A 12,707-nucleotide genomic window follows, 5' to 3' on the forward strand; every position below is an offset into this window, starting at 1 on the left:
ATCAGCTATCGCATCCAGGAAAATCTGAGCCCTATTTTTATTACTAGCACTTGTCCTCCAGTCTATATCTGGGAAGTTAGTCTCCCATGATCACACAATGTTGGGAGCACCAGTGTGCTCTAACCCCATTCAGAGCAGGTCTAATCATGCTTAAAATGGTTGCAGATGTGGCAGCCCTATCTACATTAGGATTTCCAAGATTGATAGCACTGAAGATTAAATGGTATTAACAGTATAAAGTTTTGAAAAAAAATTGCTAATGCAGACAGAGACTTAATATTCCTGATCACTGATGAACTACAATTAGGAGCTATCTTTTGATTGTGATGGCTTTTTCCCAGCATGCCCTTCTGTTGTTTAGGCTTTTAATGTGAGAGAGACGGATTTCTAAGCTGGCTATTTTGTAGCTGACTTCTGCAGGCTGTCATTTTCTCCCTTCAAGCTGCTCATCATTTTAGCTCTTGTTGTGTTTTCTCTTTCTGTCAATCACAATGAGGTGGATGCTTCATTGCAAGTATTTATTTCTTTGTAGAAGATTACATCCTTTCTCTTCCTGTTTGCATTTTTACTGCAGAAATTAAATAATGACCTCTTGGGTTTTAACTAATCCTTTTCAGCTCCTTTTGCTATTTGAGACTTTGTTTGCAGTTGTCCTTTTTAAAAGTATCCACTAACTGTACAGAAGGCACTTCATTTGCAGATGGTTTAAAACTGGTATCTCTGGGAATTTAAAGTCCCTTTGAATATGTTCTCTATTCTGTATAATGCCTTTCCTCAACACTGCTTTTTATGCATAGTTTGTAAATACCCTGTATTTTTACGTGGAGGGAACTAGGTTATACCTTTTTTTAAGGCTGTATCATTTTCTTGGTATTTTGAGACCAACTATCAGGTCTAACTTTTTGATAAGCAAAGGAGCACAGCCCACTTTTTGTTGGGGAGGAAATCTGATTTCTCTCAGTGCCCTGGCTTCAGTTTTAGGAATTTAGGGCTGGAAGGGCCCTTGAGAGGTCATCTAGTTCAGCAACCTGTACAGAGATAGGACCAAGTATACCTAGACCAGGTGTTTCTAAATCCCTCCAGTGAAAAGGATTCCATAGCCTTCCTTGGAAGCCTATTCCAGTACTTAACCAATCTTTTATAGTTAGACAATTTTTCCTAATATAGTACCTAAATCTCCCTTGCTGCAGATTAACCCAATTTATTCTTGTTCTACCTTCAGAGGACAAATGAGCACTTGAACATTCCTCCTTATAACTTATCAAGTCTTCCCTCCCTCCCCAGTTGTCTCTTCTCAAGACTAGATATGCTTGGTTTTAAACCTTTGTCATAGGCCAAATTTTCTAAACTTTTTCTGGTTTTTGTCAATTGCCTCTGGACTCCCTCCAATTTCTCCATGTCTTTCCTAAAGTGCGGTGCCCCAGAACTGGATATAGTACTCCAGTGGAGGCCACACCACAGCTGAGTAGAGCAGGATGATTACCTCCCATGTCTTAGGGCTTGTCTACACTGGCACTTTACAGCGCTGCAACTTTCTCGCTCAGGGGTGTGAAAAATCACCCCGTGAACACTGCAGGTTTCAGCGCTGTAACGTGCCAGTGTAGATAGTGCCTCAGTGCTGGAAGCTGCGCTCCCAGCGCTGTTAACTACAGCCCTTGGGGAAGTGGTGTGTGTGATTTATTGGTTTGTTTTTAAGAGCACTGGGAGAGCTCTGCCATGACTATGCAAGCCACCTTAAAACATTGCCAGGTCAGCGCTTTAACATTGCCAGTGAAGATGTGCCCTTATATAAAACACTCTTGTGAAAACACCCCAGAATATTAGCCTTTTTCACAACTAAATCATACTCTTGGCTCATATTCAATTTGTGAACCACTATAACCCTCAGATCCTTTTCTGCAATGCTATCACCTAGCCAGTTATTCTCCATTTTGTAGTTGTGCATTTGATATTTTCCCCCCTGGTTGCCAGATGTCCGGTTTTCAACCAGAATACCCGGTCGAAAAGGAACCCTCCCCAGCTCAGTGAAAATGAGGGGTGAGTGAGGGTGGGGGAGAGCGAGCTATGGGGGGGGATGGAATGAGCAGGGTGGGGCCTCAGAGAAGGGGCAGCTCAAGGGTGTTCGGTTCTTTTCAGTTAGAAAGTTGGCAACTTGCAGTTGTTGATTTCAGGCCAGTTATCCAATTTGTCAAGGTTGTTTTGAATTCTAAACCTGTGCTTCAAAGTGCTTGCAAACTCTCTAAGTCTGGTGTCATTCTACAGATGTTATAAACATACTCTCCACTCCATTATCCAAGTCAATAATGAGTATATTATGTAGGAGCAGACCCTGAACAGACTTCTGCACGGCCCCACTAGATGCATCCCCTCAGCTTGGCAGTGAACCATCGATTAACGACTGTTTTTCAGTACAGTTCATCAACTGGTTTTGCACCCACCTTATAGTAGTTTCACCTAGACTATATTTTCCTAGTTTCATTATGAGAATGACATGGGGGACTGTCTCAAAAGCCTTAATTAAAAATCGAGATATCACATCTACTGCTTCCCCCCCCCCCCGATCCACTAGGAAGTAGGAAATTAGGTTGTTTTGGCATGATTTGTTCTTGAACAATCCATGCTGGCTATTTCTCATAACTCTATTATCCTTCAGGTGCTTACAAAGGGACTGATTAATACTTGGAAAGATACTGGAATAAGCTATCAAAGTTAGGCTTATTGGTCTATAATTTTCTGGGTCCTCTTTGTTTTCCTTTCTAAATGTCTTTCAATGCCTAGCTCTGGTTTCTCTCACCTTGATCACTGCCAACTTCCGGGCAATTCAGTTTCTCCACAAGTGAACATGGCCCTGCTTCTCAGTTCCTTTTCCTAACATCTCTTTATTTCCATTTTTAGATTGACTTTTTTTCTTGATACTGGTCTAGATCTTCAGCTGTGGCCAAAATACACTTAGTGTAGTTATGAGGATGAGAGGGAAAGGTGAGTCTAAGCAACTCTTGCAGCTCCCAAATTCCAGGCTGACAAATTATCCTAGTTGCCAAGAGCCCCTAGGGCCATTCCAGAAGTTGAAGAAGACTAGAGCACAGCAGTACTCCAGCCATGCCCCCTATAGTGGGGGTTGTGAAGTGGCTTTGTTTAGTACCAATGTGGACACAAGAACAAATGGTTATAAACTGGCCATCAGGAAGTTTAGACTTGAAATTAGACAAAGGTTTCTAACCATCAGAGGAGTGAAGAACAGCCTTCCAAGGGAAACAGAAGATGTATCTGACTTCAAGACTAAGCTTGATAAGTTTATGGAAAGGATGATGTGATGGGATTGCCAAAATTAGGCTATTAATTTGATCTTCAACTATTAGCGGTAGATATGTCCAATGGCCTGTGATGGGAGGTTAGATGGGGTGGGATCTGAGTTAATACAGAGAATTCTTTCCTGGGTGTCTGGCTGGTGAGTCTTGCCCACATGCTCAGGGTTTAGCTGATCACCATATTCGGGGTTGGGAAGGAATTTTTCTCCAGGGCAGATTGGCAGAGGGCTTTTTGCCTTCCTCTGCAGCGTGGGGCATGGGTCACTTGCTGGAAGATTCTCTGCACCTTGAATCTTTAAACCATGATTTGAGGACTTCAATAGCTCAGACATAGGTTAGGGGTTTGTTACAGGAGTGGGTGGGTGAGATTCTGTGGCCTGTGTTGTGCAGGAGGTCAGACGAAGGTCAGAAGGGACCATTATGATGTCTAAAGTCTATGAGTCTAGGACAAATATGGTGGGACATCTACCTTCAAGAATTCACTTACTCCTGTTTCCAAAATTTTTTTCCCTGGACTCTGCTTGTTTCTCCAACCAATGTCTAATATCCTTCTTTCTCTTGGTCTCTAAAATCTTTAGGAATGCTTTCTACTCCTTTTTTGACTTTCTCTGCTGTGTCCTCTTCTCCAGGAAGACCACCTTTACCTTTCTATCTTCCATGGCTTAACAGGAATACAGCAGGACATTAGGGCTTCCAGTGACACACTGATCAAAAATTTAGAGAAGTTCAGAAGATATTGCAAGTGAAACTCAAGGCAGTATATACAGCTTTGCAAGGAACAGAAATAAGAGGATGTAAACATAATGGAGGGGGAGTCGCATGAAAAGATGGATGGGCATTGAATGAAGAAATAAAATTTCCTCACCCATATTTAATGTATATGATAGACTCTCAAAGAGCAGCTACAGTAGTATAAGCAGTTTAAAAAGTTGTTATATTTGGAGGAAACTACATCATGGGCTGTATAAAATCATCTCAAAGGGTCTATATTGTACCAGAAAGAAGCTCTTACACTATTTCTAGCCAGAAAACTTCTGTATATTTTCAGAACTCTCCACCTTCCCGCATCTGTCAAAGTTACTGTATGTGTGTATATACAAGGGCTGATTAGGGACAGAAGGGCAAAAAATACTCCATTTTTTCCCCCTGATGCCATCCAAATCATGTGGGTTTTATGGCATGTAGACATGCAAGTTTAATAGCTTTGTCACTTTCAAGTTCCAAAGATCTATTTGTCAATTAGTAATTTCTAAGTTATAAATGAAAAATAAACCTACACATTTAATTTTAATCAGGACTAGCTCTATACATCACCCTAGTAGACAGCTCCGACTTCTTGTCTGCATGCCCAGCCATAGCATAAGAAATGTGTGTACTCACAAAATGTGAAGCCAGCACAAAGAATCAAGTACATTGTCAACTATGAACTAATAATAATCCTAAACTGCTTGTTAAAACTCTAGTGAATAATTATTTCCAGGGACTTGATACAACTAGCCATTTTATACCTCTGCTCTGCATGCCCACTTCAGATTTTGTATTTGTCTTCTTACAAGGAACCCAGCCAGTGGCCTGTTTAATTTCTTTCTGCTCCTAGAAAAGATCTTTATAGCTAACTTTTGAATGGTGCTGTGCTTGAGTGGGCTAATTAGTAAAGACTCTGAAAACTTATTTCCCAATCCCCTTCTCATTTACAAGGTTTATGGATTATAGACTTACTAAAATGAGTAAAGTTTGACAGTAAAACTTTTTGTACAGAGCTAGTTATCTATTGAATCAGCTAACCTAGAGGATTTTGACTTTCAATGTAATAGTATTGGCTCATGGATCACCAACAAATAATGCTTTGAACAGTGCAATACATCAGAACATTATGGAAAGTTGTATTTAGGGAAGCTACAAACAAACATGTTGGAGGAGACTGCTGGCAGCAAAGTCTCTATTGAGAATACAATTCATCTGATAATAAACAACCAGCTAGTCAAGTTTACTGTGTTCAGCATAGCATTTGTGGAACTTCTTATAAAAGCCCTAACTGGTTGATGTAATGATGTGGATAGCTCACTTCAAGTGAGTTTCTTTTATTCACATCTAAATTTTTAACCAATTTTCTTGCTGAAATTACCAAGCCACCAGTGATTTGCCAAGATCAGCAAGTACCTAATACTGGATTTATTAATGAAGATTTAATATTTTTAGTAAAACGCCACCATCTGCCCATTGCCAAAGCATCAGACCTCTGTATGAGAGAATTTTAAAGTGAAAAATCTTGTAAAATGATACTTCCTGAAAACATACGCACAGGAAAAACAAAGGCAAGGGGGAATCCAATTAGAAAAAAGACAAGGTTTGGAAGGAAAGGTGAGATACATAGGCTGGCAGTGGCTATTCTAAAAACAGGTTTGCAATACTAATATTAATAAAGCTTTGCAAATGAAATATTGATATTTAATATTAAAGCATAGATGATAGATGGGGGAGAGAAGCTTACAATAGTTTCCATGGTGATTTTTTTTTATTGTCACAATATCTCAAAAGTAAAACTATTAGACGCAATTTGGAAATGTGTTAGCACCATTTTAGCAAGACCAGACTATGTAGTATTTCTAGGCCAGGCCATGGAGACATTGCAAATACCATCTCCACTACATATAATAGCCAGAATTGCTTTTAGATTAAGACAGAACAAACAGTTGGTTGTTCAGCCAACATACTACTCAGTCAAAGTTTCACAGACAAAATCTCTCTGCTATTTAGAGATCTCTTTAGCTTTGGCTCCAAACACTGTAGAAGAAATTGCTTGTCTTCCTTTTTGCTTATTCATTGGAATTGACTTAGGCTAATGGCATCAGCCTAACTCAGAGAAGCCCTGAAGAAAGAACATTCAGTTTATGATAGAAAACTGAGGCAGATTGATATGCCCCAAGATTCCGGTCTTTGTGTAGTCTACTAATATAGATGTGTGTAACTCTGTAGGGGGCTCAATTTATCACAGTAATTAGTGTGATAAAAATATCCGTATAATGCAATCAGATCCCAATTAAGGGCTTTAGACTATCTGAATTCTAACATGCCGTTAGATGCTCTAGACCCTGACAGTTGGAAAAAGGGAGGCCATTTTCCCTGGGTGAGAGATTTTTTCTAAAAACAAGGTGATCTCTTTGTGCTCTTGCTTTCCATTATTCCACACACACAGTAGTGCAGAGCGGAGTGAAGTTTGGTAAAAGCTTGTATACCAAGTGTATCAGACACTTTGACTTGACTAGGCGAATTTATGCTTCTGCTGGTGCTACAATGTTCAAGTCAAGTGCTCTGTATGCATTTCTGACGGTTATGCTTCTAATAGTAATTCAATTTTCCCATTGGTGTATTAATTTACTATGTGGTTGTCTTCCCAAAGAATCTCAAACTGCGTATTTTCCTATTCCACATCCTTTCATAATCACAGATGGCATTTACTTGGCTTTGCCAAGGTCTTGCTGAAATACAGACTGTCTCACTGGCTGGCAGCCAGAAATACTCATGGTCTAGATGTTTCCCTCTTCTCTACTTTTCAAAGATTTATATTTGGTATGTGGGTTCAGCAATGACGTGATTGAGTTTTATAGGACACCATCAGTCTGAACCTCTTGCAAAAGTGATGGAGTTCTGCAGGCTGCCCATCTAAATCCATAATTGGCTGGAATTTATGTTCCAGTGGATTAATATAACATTTATGAGCACGAGATCATTTTAGGCCTAATTTTAAAGCCTGACTCAAATCCAGCCAGACTACAGCCAATCTGAACCAGGCCTGAGCCTAAGCATGTCAGGTTGTTTTAATACTCTACCTGACCCAAACCAGACATTTGTCATTAGGTTCACAATGGTTTGCAAGGCCTGCGCTCTATTTTCTTTACTTTGCTGCCTCTCTTTGGAGCTGCTGGGGCTAATTACCCCTCCTCCCTGTTCTTCCCCCCTCCCTCCCCCACACACACCATGGCTGCCCCCACGCCCCTGGCTATTCCCACCAAACCTGTCAGTGCTGCCCCCTCGTCCTTGGAGCTTGGCCTGGTGCAGGCTCCCCATACCCGCAGTCTGCCTCCAGCCCCTCCCTGCCTGTAGGGATAGCAAGCAGCATGGAGGAGACAGAATATGAAAGGGAGTGTCTGACACAGTACAGAGGCAATACCTAATCCCTGGTAAATAAGAGGTTAATTTCAGCTCAGCATCCATTTCTCCTTGCATTGTCACATGCTGTTTAGAAGACAGGAGAAAAAATGCCTTTGGGAAGGTTTGGCTGTATAGCCAGAACTCTTAGAACTGGGCTCTTCCCTGAACTGGGAAACTCTTCTGTCTATTTTCTACTGTTACCTAATTTTACTTAAACTAACTCTTGTGGAAAAAACATACTGATTTTTTTACTCTTTTTTTTTTTTTGAGTTGTCCCACCAGCCTACATGGTGTTAGAATATTAGTTGGTTTTCCATTAGTGTTCTCTGATGGTTAAGAATGCAGAGAAGTAAAAGTTATTGTCTCATTGTCTGGAGAAAACACAATAGTGGTGTGAACATTTGCATACCATTAAAAGCACACCTCTGTGTCAACCTGCAGTATTTTACTGATGGACTAAGGGCTTGCAACAATACTAGCAGTACTAAACTTCTCAAAGGTTTAAAAAAAAAAACCCTAAAAGATTTAAGTAGCGCATTCATGGTTAATCCATGCTGATTTGTTTGTTTGTTCATCAACTCACTATTCCAGAAAGTGCTGATACCAGGCAGCTCTGTGTTCCTGGGGAAGCAGGGTGCAGTATCCAGCCTGTCTGACTCATGAAAGACATCTCCCACGCCAGCTTCTGCTTGAACCAAAACCGATCAGAAGAAAGACTTACAGAAAGCTATGAAAAGGCGGTCGGAGACCTACCTAAACCCCTCCTGACAAGGGTGACAGGATTAAGGCAACTCCCCTAGCCTCATCTGCATCAAAGATCTCCATTAGCATAGAGAACAGAGATTACTGTACTGAACTCTGGGACCAGAAAAGCAAGGAAGCACTGCATCATGGGGGATTTCTGCCCCAGCTGTTAATGAACCTACACCTGCATGAACCCAGCTCAGTAGTTATCAGACCAATTCTAGTAATGAATCCTTGATTGATATCCAAAATACTGAAGCAGCCTAATTGCACTGGGAGCTCCCTGAAAGGAACACCACCCATAGCTAGGAGTGATCAGTTCCTATTGTCTAGTCTAAAGAAAACCCTTGAGTCATCAGTTTACCCATAAACAAATCTAGTGTTCTGCCTTGAACTATTGTTGTTTCCCTACAAAAAACCCCTACCCACGTTCAAGTAAGTATTCTGATGCACGGATCCAAACTCTGTATCAGTTCCACTGGGATTTCATCTTCTCCTGACTAATCGTGCTTCGGGCTCTGCCTGTCTCCAGCACTCAGGACCCTGAGCTACCATTATCACCTGGGGACCCTGACCAGTTCAAACTTCATAGAATGGTGAAACTCCCCAGCTCGCACTCACGCTCTCTCTCTCTCTGTTTTCTTTTCTACCTCAAGTATAACTTTTTAACCCAGACTTGTTTGATCAGGCATAGTTTTCTATATACGACTTTTGTAAAGTTTTATAATGTAACTGTTATGTTTGTTTAGTCTCTCCTTGTGTGGTTATCACTATTATTCAGTAAATAACTTTTATGGTTAAGCTGGTTGCTTCCCCCCCCCCCCCGAACTTTTCTCTTTTGTGTTTCTGGCTTCCCCATTTACTCTGCAGCAATGCTTCTCTTAAAGATCCCTGTAGTGCCCAAAAATACTGTGGGATTTGCTCATCAGGTGGGTTACTACCAGAACAATTGTAACATGAAAGTGGGGATAGTGATGTGCTGAACTTGTGACATACGCAGCTTGGAAGTGCTGTTCGACCCAGCCTGCTCAGGCTTACTCTATTCCAGTGCAGTACCTGTGGCATATAAGGGTAGCATCTTGGAAATGCTGCTTGGCCCAGCCTATTGAGCCCAGGGACATATAAGGGGTCAGCTTGAGAGTGCTGATTGACCCGGTCCACTCAGACTTGCGTGCGCAGAATAGCTCCACTGGGAGGGGACTTGCAGAAGGGAGAAGTAGAGCTCTGTACGAGAATACAAGTGACACAAGCAGTATATTGATAGAATTACAGACCTCACCCCCCCCAGAAGAGTAACCCTAATAAATGAGCGTACCCCAGAGTAACAGACACATCTGGTAACAGAGCCAGGAAGAACTTCAAACCTGATGCTACAGAAACTAGATTGTTTGTTTGCATCTTTGAAAGCAGGATTGCACACTCAATTTCATTTAACTGGTATAATTACAAATTTTAAAAAGTCTGAAAGCAAATGTTGTCCAAAGTGCTCAGAAAATGGGATGATGTGAGCAATGTGAATTGTTCACTGAAAACAAAGGCAAGCTCCATGCTCTAAGAGCTAGGTCACTGGCTACCTGTAGCTATGACTATAACTGCAGCAGTACAGCTGAATGTACTACAGGTGAAATATCATCCCCTAGAAAAGGCTGTATGCATGGAAGAGACTTTTGTCCCTTTCTATTTTATTCTATATAGGTTCTCGTACCTCATGCTTATCATTGTGATATCTGAGCACTGTACGGGAGTACATTAACATCTATGACACATTGTTTCTCTTTTATTCCTGTTTTGTAGACTTTGCTGTTTCAATGGCTGGGAAGAAGTAGTTCCATATACTCCAGTTTGGTCTTTTGGATCCTGGCTGTAGGTGGTTTGCACTAGTAAAAGCCTAATTCTGATCTCACTTGCACCAATACAAATTAGGGGTAATTCAGCTGAAGTCAATAGAGTTATAACAATGTCAGCTTAGTTTGAGAGCAGAATCAGGGTCTTGGTTTCTTTCTTTGCTTTTAGGCTACTTAAGACTATAGCTTCCAGAGAATAGAGGCCAGAAGCTCCTTTTCTTTTAGTATTCTAAGGATGCAAATATTGGGTATTATCGCTTTAGTCCCCCTTACTCTGTTCTCATCTGTGGTCACAGTGTATTTCTCATACATCATGATGAGGCCCCCAGTCCTGAAACTGATACTTCATGGAAACTCCTTAGTCCATGCCCCTTTGGACCAACGATTTCAAACAAACAGAAGATTCCAGACCTTTGTTTGGCCTTGATTTGCCCACACATTTGCACCAGTTAAACTAAAGGTATTTCTTTAAAACAGTTCAGTTAAACTAATGCAAACCTCTCTGTGGACGCTCCAGTCAATTTAAACTTGGCTTGTATTGATTTAAACTTAATTCAGTTTCTAAGTAAATCAATTTAAATTCAACTGATGCAACTCCTGCATGTAAACCAGCCCTTAGAGACTAACCATTGTTTAACTGTTCCAGGCTGGCCTGTGTGAAGTTTCCAGTCTGTTTTACTGGCTCTGGGTTGAAGTAAACTGTGTCTATACAGGATTATCACTGGTATAGCTACACTAGTGACTCAAATCCCGCTGTAGACAAGACATGAAACAAATAGTAGTCCACAAGTTGAAGTAAAACAAGATTTATGAAAAATAGTGAGAAGGTAAAAACAAGAGAGAGCTTGAATGAGCTTTCTAGTCTTAAAGTGCATAAAAACTAATCTCCATAGATATAATCTGTGCAGTGAGAGTGATAAAGAAAATATTACACTTCTAGAGCATTTCCTTTCCTCAGCTTCCCCTCTCCTTCTCCGACCTTCTAGCAGGGGAGTGTGCCACAGACCCAGCCTCTGGTGTCAAGGTTGGTGTCATTCTCCTATGGAATCAGACAGCTTGTGTCATCCTCTCTTGTCTACCTGTTACATATTTCAGGTTACACTGAACTCTACCCAACAGGTTATTCTCTCCACAGAGGCGGATACACAGATGTACTTTCTGAGGTGGGTTTGTTAGTCTATCATGGTATGTTTTCCAAATCCATCCAGGACTGTACTTGCTGTCTTGAATAAATAGTTTTGGTTTCTTGCACTTCCTGTACCTCTTTCACATCTTATTTCCAAATAAACATCCTTCCCTTTCCCACCTCCATTCTAAGGCCTCTTTGTTTTGACCTCAGACCATGCTTTAGTATGTTAATTTTTTCTGGCTAGAAGTGTTGGTCTGAATCCAACCCACTGTAATGAGACTGGACAGATATTTTCCCCTTGACTTTTTAGTTCATATTTATTACTTTGATAAGTATATAAAAACTGACTTACTGACTGATTAAAGCAGGTCAGTCCCAAGTGTGTTTCCTATATATAAGTGTTGGTTTGGATCAGTACTGATGTATCAACAGCATAAATCCTCAATAGACAACTACAAAATCTTTTTTTTAATACTATTGCAATGTCTGCCTGTTTGGATAGTACAGACATCTGCAGGAAGGCTGCTGAGTATGTCTGAGTATGCTGAGTATGTTTTTTTCTCTTACGTTTTTTCTGTTTCCGCTTCCTGTTTTAATGTAAGTATTTGCAGCTAAGTGAAAATAAGTGGTTCACAAGCTTGTTGTCTTGTTTTGTTTTTTCATTAGCACTGTTCCCTGCAGGTGAGTCTCCCTAAATTAGATGCACAGCAATTGCAAAGGATGGTCTATTCTTAATGGGAGAGTGGCTTCTGTACCATAGGAACCAGCAGAGAATGGATAGCCAGGGAAATGAAAGGCTTTATTGTTCAGGGTATAGTCAAATTACAGCAGGTGTCTGCAGCTTTCATAGTCCCACAAACTGTAAAGGTGACATGAAGACCTCTTGGCAAGAGATCTCATGTTCTTTGCAAACAACTCTCACCTCAGACCTGACAAATGCATTACGCCAAACTTGTCTTGCGGGATAGTCATCCAGAAAGTCATCCAGATAGTCATACGGTACAGAAAGCTCTAACTTGTCTAGATTAATAATTATTGATTGTATGTATGCATGTATGGATAATATTTAAGAAATGATGTATTTATATAGAAAGTATGCTTTTTGGTAGAGTAATAATAAAGATTAGTCACCAAAATGTCTTCGTAATTAATTAAGGCAAGGGGGAGTTGTCCCTCCACCCTGTCTGGCTGGTGATGCAATACCACGCTCAACTGTTTAGTTTTGTGCAGTACTAAGACTTTGAATGGGAAACCATCAGAGGCAATGACAAACAGCTGGAAGCACTTAAAGGTGAAAAAGAAACTTTAATTTCTATTCACATACAGAGTGAACCTTGCTCTTTTTGTAAAGGCTGTTTTCAGGAAACCGAAGGGGGGAAAGATACTCTGCATCCATTCAGTGAGGAAACCCCTTAAGGAGCAGAAGGCATTCGTGATTGCTTGGATCCTGGGTCATCTGAAACCAGCCAGCTTCCCAAAAGACTGAACTTTTGGGGGGAAATCTGCTTTATTAGATAAGTAGCTATTGAT

At 40.7% G+C, this 12,707-nt stretch overlaps 1 long non-coding RNA gene across 1 annotated transcript in view; it reads left to right on the forward strand.

The window, feature by feature from the left end:
* The window catches only part of LOC119855813, a 165,124-nt gene that overhangs the window by 14,757 nt on the left and 137,660 nt on the right, over positions 1-12,707 (forward strand). The window lies entirely within an intron of this gene.

The sequence above is a fragment of the Dermochelys coriacea genome, chromosome 5 (genome assembly GCF_009764565.3).
Source record: "Dermochelys coriacea isolate rDerCor1 chromosome 5, rDerCor1.pri.v4, whole genome shotgun sequence".
Taxonomy (NCBI): Eukaryota; Metazoa; Chordata; order Testudines; family Dermochelyidae; genus Dermochelys; species Dermochelys coriacea.